Source organism: Argiope bruennichi, chromosome 8 (assembly GCF_947563725.1).
Source record: "Argiope bruennichi chromosome 8, qqArgBrue1.1, whole genome shotgun sequence".
NCBI classification, from domain to species: domain Eukaryota; kingdom Metazoa; phylum Arthropoda; class Arachnida; order Araneae; family Araneidae; genus Argiope; species Argiope bruennichi.
The window spans coordinates 12527933-12544905 of NC_079158.1; the positions used below are offsets into that span (position 1 = coordinate 12527933).

The window sequence follows — 16973 nt, forward strand, 5'->3', positions numbered from 1 at the left end:
TTATAGCGATTTAATGAGGAATTACGCATTATAAGAGTTTTCAAGGAATGAAAAGTGTTTTTTAAGCAATAATATTTAAAATTTAAATCTTGAAAGATTTTAAATGTTGAATAAAGAAACTAAACAAAAAGAAGTGTCTAGATTTTGAATTGGATGTTACTGAAGACAAAATGCGAAAATTCTTCAATAATTTCATGATGGAAAATGAAAGGAACATATATTTTTCTATTTCTTAAAAAAATAGATGGAATTGAAAATTCTTTTGAAAATATATGTGAGTATTAAAAAAATTCGAGTCCCAAAGAAATGTATGTAATTACTTATTAAAATAACGAGATATAGCCATCTTATAAATATACTGAGATATTTTAAACTGTAATAATTTTTTTCATATACTATTTGCTTTATAAATAATAGAATTATTAAGTAGATCACGTGCCATTAAAATTTTCAAGATCAAACTTGAACCTGGATTTAATTTGCTTCATTTTATGACTTCTTAAATTGTTCTATTCTAGGTCTTATATCAGATGCAAAAGTTTTTAAAGTATTATTTATTTTTTATCTCAATCATGCAATTTAATTTGAAAAAGTGAACAGTGAATTCTTAAAAATGGACAATAAAGACATATAATTATTTGGTAAATATTAATTTAAGTATTGTCAACCAGATAAGTGAAAAGATATTAAAAGATTTTTCAAATTTTTTGCTTATTAATCAGGAATTTATGAATCAAAATTTTCTCACTCAGTGTTTTCATTACCTCAATATGATTAGAAACTACAATTTAAGAAATGTATATTTTTATTTTTAGATACTTTTTAAAATTCCTTTTTAAAAATACATGTAAGAATGGGCTCCTTAGAGTAGGAGCTGTGATTCTAAATGCAAAATAAATAAACTGTTAAAATTGAAATTCCTATAGAGCCTTTAAAAATTTTTAACAATATAAAAAAAAGTACTTTTAAAAATCATCTTAATTGAAAAAAAAATCATAAAATGTCTTAAATTTTCCGTTTTACAGTACATTTTCTAAGATTATTAAAATGAATTTCCCAAGATTATTTTTCTTTATTTCTATAATTTGTAATTTGTTTTCGGAAAAAAATGTTGCTTCCAAAATAAAAAAAATGGAAGTTATAAGTCATCAGAAACTTTGAATTATTCAGACGAAACGAAACTGTCTGTTAATGTTGTTATTTGGCCTCAGTATGGCCCTAATGAGAAAAAAACTTTCCGTGTTTGGACCTAGAATTAAAAAAAATTATCAAGAAAACGTATTAAAGAAATTATCTTAATTGAAAAAAAAATCATAAAATATGTTAAATTTTTTTACAGTGCATTTTCAAAAATTTTTAAAACGAATTTCTTAAGATTATTTTACAGTATTTATGAATTTTTTAAATTTGATTTGAGAAAAATATTGTTTCCGAAATGAGAATATGAAAGCTATAAATTCCCAGAAACCTTCAGTTATATAGTTGAAACGAAACTGTGAATATAATTATTAATTAACAATGGTATTATGCAACAGAAGGAAACAATTTTACTTGTTTATTGTTAGTGACATCTTGAATCTCTGTTGAATTATTGACATCTTAAATACCTCGTTCAACTGTTTCTGAATATTACTTTGCAACTTGGATTAACCTTCAACTATTTTAACTAAGAAATTTCATTTTTTGAACGAATTAAAAACAATTACAGTTTTTAAATATATACCATTACTAGATTATTTAATTATTTAAAAAAAGATTGCTTTACTGCATTACTTTGATTATTTAAAAAAGTTTTTAGAAGTTATTAAAACTGAACAGCTGCAAATAATTTTGTCTAAAAGGACATGAATTTGCAAATATCTGTAGGTTTCGTTTAAGTTTTAATTGAATTTAACTCAATTTGAAGAAAAACATTTTATGACCGAGTTAAATATTTTATGTATACTTAAATTCTTCAAGATATGCTGTTATTTTCATAGGAAATTAATGTTATTTTAAATTTACTTCGTTAAAATAATATAGCGAATATAAAATTCATTTAATTATTATTTTCATAATTGATATTTTTTTTCCTTAAGAAAGAATTATCAATATTTTTTGGATTATTCGAGGCATTCTATCTTCCCGTTCTATATTGAATTTATATACTTATAATATTGTATATAAAAATAAGCAAATGATTAATTGTAATTTCTTTTTTTTTTTTTGAAAATTCAAACAGGTTTTAAAAGAATTGATATTAAAATCCTAATTAGAATTTAAATATGTTTTGCAAATAAAGATAAAATACTTTATAACATTACTTAAAATACGTTTATTTATATTTGTATCATGACTGGAAGTAAGAAAATTTAGGTAGCTGCAGTGACATTAAAATATTTAAATATCTCTTTTATTAGGAAGCTTTAGATTTAATTTAGTTGAAAATCATACAAAATATTGGCATCAGTAGATTGGAAACTTCGATAACTTCAAATGTTAAATATTCATGTTAAAAGCAAAATATTTAATTCATATTTTATATTTTAAATAAGAATTCTCCGATTTTAATGCTTAACACTGCTGTATGCTCGGCCAAGCAAAATCTGAATTTTACTAAACACAGCAAAACTCCTCTGCCTTTATTGCTTCCTGGATCAAAATCGGAATAACGAGTGAATTGCTCAACTAATTAAGAAACAATATCAGATTCCTCACTTATTAGATTTTTTAACTTAACAGTTGAAGGGCTGATTATGTTTATTTCTTTAAAATATTTTTTTAGATATAATCTCAATTTAAAACTAATTAGACCAAACTCATTTCAGATCAGTTATCATCCCGTTAATTGTATTTTTTATTGTATATTATTTAACTCAATTTGAATGGCAACATCACTTTTTAAACTAATTTCTTTGGACTCTCTCCCATATGCAATGAGAACCATACAGTTCTCGAAAAGGGTGGGTGTAAATCGAGTTATTTTGAGACGGACACGCTCAATTCATTAAGAGTTCGTTCCCTCTCCCCTCTAAAAATTCTTTACCGTCCTCACACGTCCGAATACATACCATCTCTGCACCCCTAAGATAAAAGAAATATCCCCCTCTAAAATTCCTCCCTCCCCATAGCCTCCGTTCTCGTCCGCTGGCATCCCCATGGTGCTGGTGAGGGACTGGTATTAAATTGCCCAGGGCGTCTATACCAGGAAGGTAAAGTCAAAGGCTGTGGCTTTGAGTCGAAATTAAAAGTGGAAGGGGGCATCATCGATTCTAACGTTATCATCGGCTAGCACTGACGCCACCCCACCCCCAGCCCGACCCCGCTCTCTCTTCCTTAACGAGCCAACCCGCGTCGCTTGTGAGCTGAAGCGGAAATCTGCTTTCTTTTCTTCCTCCCCTCGCCTCTTGATAACTCACACGCACACATACTACACACGCATGCACTCATACATCCACGGCCGGCGTACATAACAACACCCTTGCCTGTTATTTCACTAACTACCAGCAGAGGACGGTGGGGGTGGGCTGCGGCTCTCTTTTCTTTTTCTTTTATCTTTTCTCCCTCTTTCTCTCTCTCTCTTCTTTTCACGTTTCTCAGCTCCCACACGCGTTTTTCTTATTACGCTTTTGAAGCAGAGGCGAAATTTCGGGACCTTATATATATACTGAAACTGCTACCTTTTTTTGTATTTTTATTGGGATGATGATTTTACTTTATTATTGTCAGACAATTTTATTTTATTCTTTTTTTTCCCTTCTGGATGTTTATTGCAATCGGAATTTTTTAAATTTTATTTTTTTATTCCCTTTTTACTTCGGAATCGAAACATCTGGAATATTGAGGCAGTTTTCGAAGGAAATTATAATTATCGAGGCGGTGATCTTCAATTAGTGGTGGAAATTGGGATGGTTTTAAAATTTCTATGCTTTTTAACGAAGTAGAAGGGTGTAGAGAAGTTTTAAAAGGCATGATTTATTTTTTGAAAATTAATAAGAGACCAAATTTTCTTAAAAATTTTTTTCTGGATTATGTTAAAACTATTGAACGGATTTAATATTCTCCTTTGATGCTTTTGTGAAATCCATAGCTTTGGTTTTTGTACTTTATGACTAAGAAAAGGTCGTAAAGAAACACCAAAATAAATTTAATTTAGTTATATTTCGATATTCTTTTAAACAACATTCAGAAATGAAAATTAAATTTTTAGTAAATTCATTTAATGATTCTCATTTTTATTTTAGTTTCAAGTTTTTTTTTTCATTTTATTCAACATTTAAAAAAATTTTAAAGATGAAATAATTATTTGATTTTCTTTAATAAATTATTTCAGGTTCTCTACTATATTTGGCAATCGAAACCACTTAAAACAAAATATGCTGATAGGAATTTTCAAAAATTTTTCAAAATTTCTGAGAAATTTATGAATCTGTAGTAAATCAATTATTTTGATATTTTAACCTATTAAAATTCGAAATTAGCATTTAAGATATATTTAGTAATACTGTATAAACTGAGACTTTGAAATAAATAAACTTATTTTCAAATTAAACCATTTAAGCAATGAATATTCAGTGAATTAAATTTCAAATAAAGGCATTATAGCTTAATAAGAATTATCGATCGATCTGATTTTGCATTTTGTATAAAATAATTTTTGATAATAATTTTTTAGTACTGCTTACTTTTCAAAGTTTAAATTATAATTTCAAAACTGGCTAGTGGTACCACAGATTTTTGAAATTTAAATCAATTTAATAATAGAAATCAAATTAATAATAGGTAGTAATTAACCACCATTCCACTATTTTTTAAAACATGTTGTTAGGTATTAATAGTATGGGATAGCAGAAAATTTTTAGAATATATTTAAAAAAAATATTCTTATGATTTACAAGAGAGAAACATATTCCACGATAAATTTGCAAAAGATGTTATGAATTAATGTAACTTTAAGTCAGCTTTATTTAGTAAAGATAAATACTCGTCTTGATGATAATGAGTATTTTGATGTATAACGTGTGGGGTAACCGAATATAGCGTCATAGTCTTTTTAGACTGTTATAGATACATCGAAATACTCGTCTTGATGTGTTTTATCCGAATTTGTAAATATTGCATACCCTGTGGGATCTCTGTATTTCATAATATTCTAAATATGATCCAGCAATTTTAACCTTTCTGGTTCCTGTAAAAGTTGTTTTTCAGCTGACTCATTCGCATAACAGTGAAACTTTTTAAAGAATATAGATTTTTTTTTATTATTTTAATTTTAAAATGAATTATTTGTAAATACAAAACAACACAACGAATTTAATAACACAAAGGTTTTCTTATCAAGCTAGAATAAACTTCCTTTTTAATATATTTTGCTTATATATTAAAGAAATCGAGCCATTTTCTTAGCTAATAATTTTTTTATGTTTTTCGTATGTTTCCTTCTTGCCCTCTCTTCTCAAATGAAACATATTTTTAAAGCATAATGCATTTTTTTTCCAAACAAAATTTCTGATGATTTGTGACTATTTTAATAAAAAAATAATTAGTTCCAATATTTTTAGGTATTTATTTTAAAAATAAGTGATATAATTCATGTTAAAGATATATCACCGAATGAGATTTTTAATTGTAAACTCGATTTAAGGAATGATTCAGATCAACAATTGATCTAATGAAAAATTCATTACTAGCATACAAATAAGCAAAATTTCTTACAATAAAGATACTATTTCATAAATATTTTAAAACAGATTACAAATGAAACAGTGCAATAAAAGAAAGAAATTCCTTTTCAAGTATGCCAAGAAACAAAGCAATCGCATCAACTTTCCGCAGTGGTCATTCAAACATCTACCTGCTAAGATTTTATCCGCAGTATTCCTATCACGTAATACATCTCCCAAGAAATAATCTTTGATATTTGCGACGACGAAAAAAATAAAAATAAAAAGCCTCTGAAAAGGCGAAAAGTTGAACGAAAAAAACTAAAAGCCGTTGCAGATCATTAAAGAGGTAGAACTAACGTCGCAATAAGTGTGTCACTGTCATCTATTTCCAATCTCGTCGAAAACATTAAGACCTCCAACCTCCCCAGCCTCAACCCCACCCCACCAAACATCGGACCTCTTATCATTCACTTATTACCATACATATTTTTTCCTCTCTCTCTCTTCTCCTGGCTTCACCCTCTCCCCCTCCTTCTTCTTCTTGCTCTTTAAATAAATCTCGCCCTCCCCACACCTTTGACCCGCCCAATTTGTGGATTATTAACGAGCTCTTTTTAAACAGAGTTTGTTTACAGGAAGATTATACCCGCCGTTTTCTTGTACCTTCGTCCGCTACACGACACTTAAACGATCCCCTACTCAGCCCCCACCTTGCGTCCCCCTTCCCCCAGCCCCTTCAACTCATTTAACAACACCCTCAGGAGCAGTGTGCGGGGATGTGGAAATTGGGGGAGAAGGGGGACTGGATGGAAGGAAAAAAAAACACCGAAGCCGGTGATCCATAATTTCGTCGGTTTAGCTGGTGCTTATAATTTGCGTAAATTGTTTCTTCTTTGGATGCTTCTTAGAAGCTTTTAAACGTTTCTTGGTGATAGGTATGGTTTTGATTTTTTTCCCCTCTGCTTCATTGCCAAAGGCCCCTCCCCTTCCCCTCCACTGCTACCGCCACCATCTCGCGAGCGCTTAAAAATACGTTCAGTGTCATCAGCTTTAATCGTCTGATGGCTTTTTTTGTGGTTTTTATTGAGTGGGAAACATTAATCTCAATAATCGGACTCTCTCGCGTGCAGGGAGGGGTATGACGAAATTCTCCAAACGGTTCCTATTTTCTAAACACAATTTATGTTGAATTATAAACATGTATGCTGTAAGATTTAATAAAATTTAATTTACTTATCTTTAAAAAATATTTTCGTGTCTGAAAAAGAAATATTTATTTTCATTTCCATAACTGTGAATGTCAGATTTTATTTTTTAAAATTTTTTTTAAAAAAACCGCGTTAGTATTGAATTGTTTTATAAATTCTCCCCCCCCCCCACCTTCCCTCCTGCCACGGTATATTAATTTCTTAATTTTTTTTCATTCCTTTAAATAATATATACTGGTTGCAACTGATATATACTGCTATCAATAACAAACGACTAGGTACGATTATACTAAGTTTATAAATAGAAAGCATTTGGATAACAAAAGATCGTCTGCCAATCGAATTATTTTAAGCTACTATAAGTATGATAATCTGATTTAACAACAAAAATGATGGTCACTTAAAGGAAGTTTTAACAATACTGATACTATCTTTAACACTGTAAAGAAAAAAAATTAAGTGTAGGAATGCCTACAAATCTCCCGGAACTTCTGGCCACGACGTAAAATCAGATGAGAGATTTAAATATAGAGATATTGAAGGTAATATACATCGGTCTCATGGTTAGGTCCTCAGGATAATAAACTAGATTCATTCCCCAAAACAAAAAAACTTTTGATTGATCATTTTGCATAGAAAAGTTAAACATAATTTATGACGCTTAAAAGGACCTCAAACATAAAACCCCCCATTCATTTCTAAAAATATTGATAATCTCTGATGGATCATTTATAAGCCAGCTTACCTAAACAAATAAAATAATTATTAATTCTAACTTAAGTGTTACTGAAATTCTGCACTGAGATGCATTTTTGGAAGTTTATCTTAAAGTAAACTGCTCATTAGGCGAAAACACAACCATGATATAGGTATTTTTGCTTTACCTTATTACCAACTAAATTATTACTTACGAAATTATTCAGCAAAAAGGCTTCAGGTAGGGAGAAATGTTGGGCTAAGGGCTTTATGAATGAGAAGTAACAATGAAGGAAAAATAAATGAAATAGAGTTTGTTTCTCTCCCAATACTGACTCTTCCGAAAATAATTTAAAACGTGATTAAAAATTATTTATATGACATGCTATTGAATCAAACACCCGCCCCCACTTCTTCTTACTTTTAAAAGTCGATTATGCAGTTTAATAGTTAGAGTAAACTCGCTTGAAATTATCATACAGATTATAAATACATAAATATATACATCTGTATATATTATTATAAATACAGATGTCCTATGTCCGAGAAGAGAACATTTAAATAAGTAATGTGTGCTTTAACTGAGCCGTTACATTGTTTAATAATAATTCAAGTAATGCGTAAGAAAACATTACTTTCGTGAAATAATACCCCCCCCCCAACAAATGATTCCATTTAAATTAACAATCATTCTTGAAGTCAGTGTATGAAAAAAAAATCGTAAGGGCATTCATTTTTTCCGGAAGATTTGTGCTGTAATTTTAGGGAGCTCTTGAATTTTGTGATAAAATATAACAAATAAAATTCAATAAATTTTATTTAAGTGGTACTTTTTAAAAATAAATTTAGTTGTAAATTACTTACTCCATTTATTACACTGCATTCTTCTACTGATATTTAAAAGTAGAAAAAAAAAGAATAACTTTTTAATTCGTTTATTGGGCTGATTACGAAATATATAAAGCCGATTTGCATATGGTCACATATAAACTCATTTATTTTTATTAATACTCCTGCACTACCATTATTAAATGAAAATTTATTAAGATTGATACTTTTGTCATACGATATTTAGAGGATGTACACAATATATATTTGTCAGTATAAAAACCTGGAATCTTTCTCAAAAACGTTTTGGTATTGATTATTTGGTACACTGAATTACAATTATCAAATAAAAGAATGTAGACTATCGAATAATGTACTGTGTCTATTTGAATGGAATAGGGTTAAAAAGTATACTAAGATAATTCTGAAAACTCTTGAGATATACTTATCCCTACTTTTGTTGCCTTGAAATTATGCAATAATTATATAAATAATTTACAAAAATAATAAGTGTAATTCTTTAAATGAAAAAACTTAGTATAAAAACATTATCGAAAATAAATTTTTGTTAGCGAATCATAATTGAAATTCCCAAGAAGACGAAAAAGTAAGAAAATCAAAACAATGTTTAATAATTAGAAAAAAGAAATTAACGATTTTTATGTGTTTGTTTATTTTAGTTTTCAATACTGAAACATAATCACTGAACTCCAAAAAAGATCTTTTCCACTTTCGTTTTTTTTTTTTTTGCTTTAAAAAGTTTTAATGTGTGTACTTTTGTGTTAAGTTACTCTTTATGATAAAAATAATATTGTTAGTCATATTTATACGGCTTAGCTTTTAGATTTGTGAAGTTTATAATTATTTTTGTTCAACATTATTTGATTTAAAGCTTTTTTAATACAAAAATAACAACTGAGAATACAACTAACAGATTTATGCATTTTGTTTGGAGAACTTTTCTCCATTATTTTTGTTTAACGCCCTTATAGTATGTTATTTTTTCATGAATAATTGTGTGACGATATTATCGAAGTGAAAAAAAACTATGATTGCTATAATTCATAAATATTCCGAGAATTCAATAAAATCAAATAATTTTTACTAATAATACAATGATAAGTTTTTTTTTTCATTTTATGTCTCATTTGAAAATATGGACTAGTTTTATTTGTTATTCTAACTGTAATTCGAATTTTTATTGACACGACATCATCTTATTGATAATTTATAAAACTCGCGAAATTTAAATTATTAATTTGTGATTAATAGTGAAAAAGATGTTTCTTTTCACATAAAAAATTTCGTTGCAACATTACTAACATTTTTTTTAACTATGAAGGGTTCTTTTTTGATTTTTAAGAATTATCTGAAAATACATTGTGTCATAATGTTTCGATGCCAATAAATAAATCGTCTCTATATTGTATGCACTACTATGTATAAAATATACATGGCATATATAAATATAGACTATAGAAAACTTTTAAAACATTTTCATTACATATAGGAAAAATTTATTTCTTCCCGAATAAGTGAATAACGTTATGTGACCAATTAATAAGAGTATACTGTTTCATACTGTACGAAAAGTATAACGCATGTTTGTATCTCGTAAATATAGGTATTTGTAAGCCACAATGAATTACGACTTCAGTTCTACCATAATCTTGATCTGATCCTATGATCTATTAACTTTTTTCTTTTGGGTGAAGAATTAGCTAAATCAAATTCCAATGCTACCACAACCTTGATCTGGCCCTATGATGTCCGAACTTTTTTTCTAGCGTAGGAATGATTTTCCAAGAATTACAGAGAAGAATACCTTGAAAGAAAGGGCAAAATAAAAAGTGGGGAAACGCTTCTATTCTGCATATACTTTTTTCTGTGAGCTTAGGCTAAAGGTCATAGTTGCACAGGGCGGATATAGGTTGAAGGGAACTCCATATATAAGAGTTTCCATTTACCCTCAATAAAATATGTTTTAGAACTTTTTGGGTGTAATGGTGTATTAACTAAAATCATAATTCTAATTATTTTCCTATTGTCTTCTAATAATTTTTATGATTTTAAAATTCCATAGTAACAAAAAAGTTCCATTCGAACTTTTCCCCGGAATTTGCGCTTAAATTCTTAGTTTATTTTATAGGAAATAAAATGTCATCGGGAAATTTTTCTGTATTGAACAACTACATGAGATAGTTTTAAAATGCTTGTACGTTCTTCTGCTCAATTTTCGTATATATATATTTATCAATCACCCACTCAGTTGTCGATGCAAAAAACTTCGCAACCAGATTCTTCTAAGACTTAAAAACAAATCTTATAAATATAAATAAACGTAGATGCCTACCTTTGGTGACGTCACCCGGTTAGTCATCAAGAACCCATCTTCCGTCTTCTTTCTTCTGAAAGCAGCCGAGGATTCTTTTTGGCTTCTTCCTGGAATAGATGGGAGAGCATTTTGGTAACTGGAAAATGATTACTGATGTCATCTTAAGATGGGAATGAATTACTAAAATGTGCCTTTTTTTAAAACAAAGGATATAACATTGTAACAAAGAATTGTAACAAACATACATTTTTTTTTTTGCTTATTGCGCAAGAATTGATTCATTATTATATGATTTTTACTACACAATGAAATATTTATTTAGTTCCATTATTAATTTTTTTTAACACGAATTCATTTAAATAATGCTTTTTCTGGTTTATAAAAATAATAAACTCATAAAAATGGAGTGGAATGAGTTGTATACCTTTATAAAATTATCATCTGTTCCTTATTTATATGCTATAATCCATTAAATTTAAAGTTTCACTTTTTGGTATATTATTCCGGATTAAATTCTCATAGTATCCCTAAATTATATAGTTCCGTAAATGCATAATGATAACTTGTGAATTTTTTCCTCCTTTTTTTCTTGTGTACAAAGTAGTGATAAATGATTGTAATCGTCAAAAAATTCGAATTCGTGATTTTTCACAAATTTCCAAGACCTCTCTGAGGTCGAAAAACAGATGTCTATTATGTCTATCTGTGATATCGATAACTTAGAAATACTTTGAGATAGACTGATGAAATTTGGTGTATGGTACTTACACCGAACTTGTTATTATCTCGATCCAAATCTATTCAGAGGAAGTCTCTCCATCTGTCCGCACGAATATAAGTAACGCAATAATTCAAATAAGTTTCCGAAAAGTCCTAGACGGAAAAAATGCGGGACACTGATTTGACATATATAGTAAAGACACTTATTAAATTTTGAGCCAAAATTGAATGTTTGTCGGTTTATACTTTCAGAAGCATGTAAACGTAATAACTCAAGCACGCAAATGTGAATTTGTGACTGCTGTTATGTGAATTTATGTGAACATATATGAATTTGTGACTGCTGTTATATGAGCGTATGTGAATTTGTGATTGTTGTTATGGAAATTATGTGAACGTATGTCAATTTGTGATTGCTGTTATGTGAATTTATGTGAACGTATGTGAATTTGTGACTGCTGTTATGTGAATTTATGTGAACGTATATGAATTTGTGACTGCTGTTGTGTGAATTTATGTGAACGTATGTGAATTTCTGACTGATGTTTTAGTTTTGTACCAAATTTTGATTTCAATCAGTTGCGAAAAAACACATCTAAACATAAATTCACTTTTATTAGAAAGTACGCGAGAAAGATTTTGGACGTATCATTCCGATAGTTTCTTAGAATTATCAGCCTTTGTTTTGCATATCTGCAAATGCATGCTGCCCATCGATTGATAAATACCGGTAAAATTATTAAAATACAAAGGTAGAAGTGAAAAAATATGAACAAAACTTTTATTGAAGTAAAAATTGGGATGTAAGTAAACGATTAATTAGTTTTAGAATGCCACTAAATTTTTGCTTTGAAATTTTGAAAGGAAAAGAATGGACCTTAAAAATTAGTAAAACTACTTCATTAGTTGATTATATTAAGGCTATTTTAACGATTTACGACTCACATGACTTGCTTGTAATTTAAGTGGAATTGTTTGCAATGAATGGAAGATTCTATTATTAAAAAAGAAAATGAAACTACAGTCACAATAGTGTGCAATCTCTGATTTTTAATGACTGTTTATGATAAATGTGTTTCAAAAATCAAAACCTGCTTTGAGGACCACTTCATTTTGTCATATGAAACATAGCAAAAATGACTAAAAAATTTTTGGAATACGACGCGTTTTAGGCAGGAAGGAATTGACGCAACATACCATCGTAAAAATTCGCAATGTTACCAGATGTTATATGAATAGATTTCAGAAATTTATATATCGATAACAAACTATGATACATTTTTTTTATCAAAGTATAAGCTATCATTTATAATCACCTGTAGTATTCATCCTGATTTAAAATAAAGAATGCTGAACTTTGATGCTCCTATTAAATCAAGTAACTTCATAATACAGATATCAAAGCATATTTTTTTTGTAATTTTGATCGTAACTTCAAAGAAACATACAATGCACCCTCGAATTTATATGGGCAAGTGAATTTTTGAAATAACAATTCAGTAAATGACGCAATAATTTGGAAAAATTAATTAGCATATAGAATTACAGCATAAAATTATTACAGTGCAAAAATATATTTATATCCCATTATATATTATGGGACATAATGGGATTATGTACCATTGTCCTAAAATATATGGACACTGAAAATATTCTTTTTTATAATCATCGTATTAAGAAACGGCATCTTCTTCGTTCTGTACATGTAGGGTAGCTGCTTCGAAATGTAAAATTATTGTTCATTCTTCAATTTGAGAATTATTAGAAAATCCCTCACGCTATTTAGTTCTATGCAGCTGTTACAGCTAAAATTTGGAGGTTAAAAACTAAAAATGTTAAAGTTTTTGATATCGCTAAACAAATGAAATCTACCAGATTTGGTAATTATGAAATTCTATCGAATGCGATTGGAAAAGGAAAAAAAAGTTCAGGTTGATCGAGAAAGGTATTTCAGCGATAAGATAGAGATATTTTGCGAGCAGTTTCCAATTTTAAGAAATCAGCTTCATGAAATATTGTGGAATGTTTCCTATCTCGAGATCTACTGTTCACCATTTCATACAGAAATATAAATTTCATAAATTTCGCAGAATACATTGAACATCTATGCCGAAATCGCACCATAGAAAGGCACGCGTTCTTTCGGCTAATAATACATGCATTGAATGGATGAATGGTTAAATACTTTCTTTAATGTCGAAAAAAAGAGTTTGTTTATCTTTGATGCCTGGGCATATGATCAGCGACGAGAATCTCACGAGATCTTTAGTTCACAACAAAAAGGGGGTTCTCTTATGGTGTGAGGCGCTTTCTATTTCAGCGGAAGAACGAATGTGGCTCTTATTAATAGTCGATAGTGTTCTGAGGAATATCAAGATGTCACGAATCACCCACCCCCGATTAGAAATATCTTAGGAATTAAAAAATTGCAATTCCAACTGGATTCACACCTCCTACTCGACAAGAACTTGATTTACACAGAATCAAGTGACTGTTATAGACTTGCCAACTATCAGCCAAGATCTGAATTAAATTATAAACCTTTGGAAAGTAATTGTGCGAGATGTATATGCCCATGACCGTCAGTTTTCGACTATCCAGGAATTAAAGCAACAAGTAAAAAAGAGTTGCGTTTGCATTACGGTGATAACATTTTCGAAGCACTAAATGGAAACGTGTCTGATAGGACAATCATGATAATTCATAGGAATGGATCCAGAATTTAAATTCAAAATACTTGGAAAGTTCATTTATTTTTTATAACAGCCTATTTTTTATATTTCTTTTAACCAAAATTCAATAAAACTTTTGCGGTATATCTTTATTGTAGTGTACTTATGTTATGATTGCATTTGCGCATTATTTATTTACGATTATAGCGTCATTTTTTGCATTGTAATTTTTAAAACAATGTCTGTTCATATGGGTTTGAGATGCCATGTATTATTTTAAAAATTTAAACGTGATGACAGCTTTAAGACATATCTTACAGTTCTAAAGAAATATATAGCGGTTGGGATCTGAATGGCAAGAGCTTCACGAAATTCAAAGTGCATGTTTGTGAAGGAGGAAAAATGTTTTGATATTCTAAAATAAGAAAATCTGAATTGAAGTGATCTATAAATGAGAATGATGCAGAAATTCTATTGTCCGTAACAGTTCAAAGCTCTTTGTAATTGTAATGGGGAATATTTATTATTATTTTATAATTGGAATAATTTTGGAAGGGAAAGGAATAGTTTATTCTCACTTATAAATTTCAGAATATGCTAGTTCCAAGTATAAGGAAGAATGAAATAAAATTATACAAAAAAAAAAAAAAATACTTTTTAAGAATCCCTCTTCAAGAAATGGTTTTTTTTAATTATCTTTTGAACAAAAAAATTATTTTGTAATTTATGTTATTTCTAGCAAGTATTAATTGAAATATGAAATCAATGATATTGCAATAAATATGATGAATAATAAAAAATAGAGTAAAACAATCTTCTTCAAAAAACTGTTATTGCTCGAGAAATGATGTTATTTTATTCTTGCAATTCATTGACAACAATAGATGAAACGAAGTGAAAAGACACATTTCATTGAGAGCTGTAATGAGAGGAGAAACGTGGAAATTTCAAAACATGAAGATCATTATTTCGGCATCACTTAACTACAGTCATTGTTAAGTTGAACAATGGAACGTGAATCATTTTCATAAGAAAAGCATTCCCAAAGTTATACATGTTTCTGAATCGGTAGGAGAGATTGTTGTTCTTTTCTAAATTATTACAAAATTCCTCTGAACATTGACACAATTCAATTTTTAAATTTTTTTTAATGATATGTATTAAAGGTAACGGCATAAGTTTTCAGCTAGACTTAAAGAAAAATCACTTAAAACTTTAATTTCAGCTTTTTAACGTCTACAATTTTTCGTTTTAGACAATTACCGGAGTACGTTGCAGTCTTTTGAGAAAATTCATCGGGATTCATTCTATACATTATTTAGTGTTTTTAAATATGCCATCTTTGTTATAAATAATATAAAATGGATTTTTATACATCTGCAAGCATTTAAGAAGAGTTTAATTACCTGAAAACTAAATGATTAATTTTTGATATTGAAATATTACTTAAGTGTAATATCAATTACTAAAAATATAATTAAAGTGTGTGTTTGATGTGTATCAGTTCATTCAACTGATTTTAAAAAGAAATAAAAAACAAATGATGTGCATTCTAAAAAGTTCGTTCTCAAGACTTAGCATAAGAGGTGCTGAAATGTTAAGTATTAAAAATCATCATCCTTAATTAAACATTAAAAATCATCATCATTAAGTAATCATTAATTAAACATTTTTAACCAATGCGTGTTTTGAACGATGATTAGTATTTTTCCGTCGTTTTTATCCAGTGGTATTATCTACAAATATCTTCCCCCTTTTCTCCCTCTCTTCTACATTTTATATATATAAAACCAAATTCATTTCGTTGCTACGAAATACTTTATACTACTTTCGTTTAAAATCCCATACATCAGTTCGATATAAATCTTTTCAAAATCGATCTATCTGAATTGATGTTGTTTTTATAACGCAAAATTTTGCTACTGTTTAAAATAATAAATTCAAATTTTCAACGTATGGAAATAGGTGAATCTTTCTCTTCCACATATGATAAATATATATAAAGATTCGAATATATATTTTTAATTGCTTTTTTTGTATTTTTGAGAAAATTACCGAGATGGTGGCGTAGCTAAGTCCAGATGCCGACAAAAGCTCATTTTCCTAAAGGACGCTTATGAGCTGCGTTTGACAAAACTGTCACCTACAAAGTCAGAATTTTGAGGTCGCTGAAACAGATGTTATAGAAATATATATAAATTATAATATTGAAGGGAATTTTATATGTTCATCCTTTGAGAAATTATTCAAATTATTATAGAAATGATGTGATATTCATATAAATTTCCATTGTATTTAATATTTTTTGTTAGAATATAAAAATATAAATTATTTGCCTGATTTTTACTTCGTTTCAGTATTTTATGAGCTATTTAGAACTAAGATTTAAATGTAGCCAAATGATATGAAGAACCCATGCATTGCAATCTTGTTTTCAAACATGTAATCCACAACTAGGCGTTGTAATTTGATTAATCTCAGATTTAACGTGCTCCTTTAAATCAAATTCTCACTTATGATTATTTATTTCTGAACGTACGACTTAGAGTATTGCAGGAAAGGAAAGTAGAAAGTTTACGAGATCGATAAATCTACTAGAGATGGTGGTGAAGTGAATAACGAAAAAAAAAAGATGTTCCAAAAAGAAAAGATAGACCAATTATTTCTATTATAAATTTAATTTAATCATATGTTATGTACTAATATTATATATTATTTACTAATTGTAATTCCATCTGTAGTTGTGATTAATTAAGAGTAAAATATGAAAATTGAGCATAATATGATATCACATTCAATTATAGGAATTTAATAATATTCAACGATAGATATCATAATATCAGGAATTGTGTTCCTTGTAAAATGGATT

The 16973-nt window shown here is 28.6% G+C and overlaps 1 protein-coding gene and 1 long non-coding RNA gene across 6 annotated transcripts in view; one reads left to right on the forward strand and one right to left on the reverse strand.

Moving 5' to 3' along the window:
• LOC129981916 (myelin transcription factor 1-like) overlaps nt 1–16973 on the reverse strand; it is a 295518-nt gene that overhangs the window by 185656 nt on the left and 92889 nt on the right. For all 5 annotated transcript variants that reach the window (XR_008785385.1, XM_056092972.1, XM_056092973.1 and 2 more), the window contains exon 2: nt 10731–10819. The gene's annotated coding sequence lies outside the window, so the exon portion shown is untranslated. The remainder of the gene's footprint in view (nt 1–10730; nt 10820–16973) is intronic.
• The window catches only part of LOC129981917 (uncharacterized), a 142816-nt gene that overhangs the window by 62888 nt on the left and 62955 nt on the right, over nt 1–16973 (forward strand). The gene's annotated exons all lie outside the window — the stretch shown is intronic.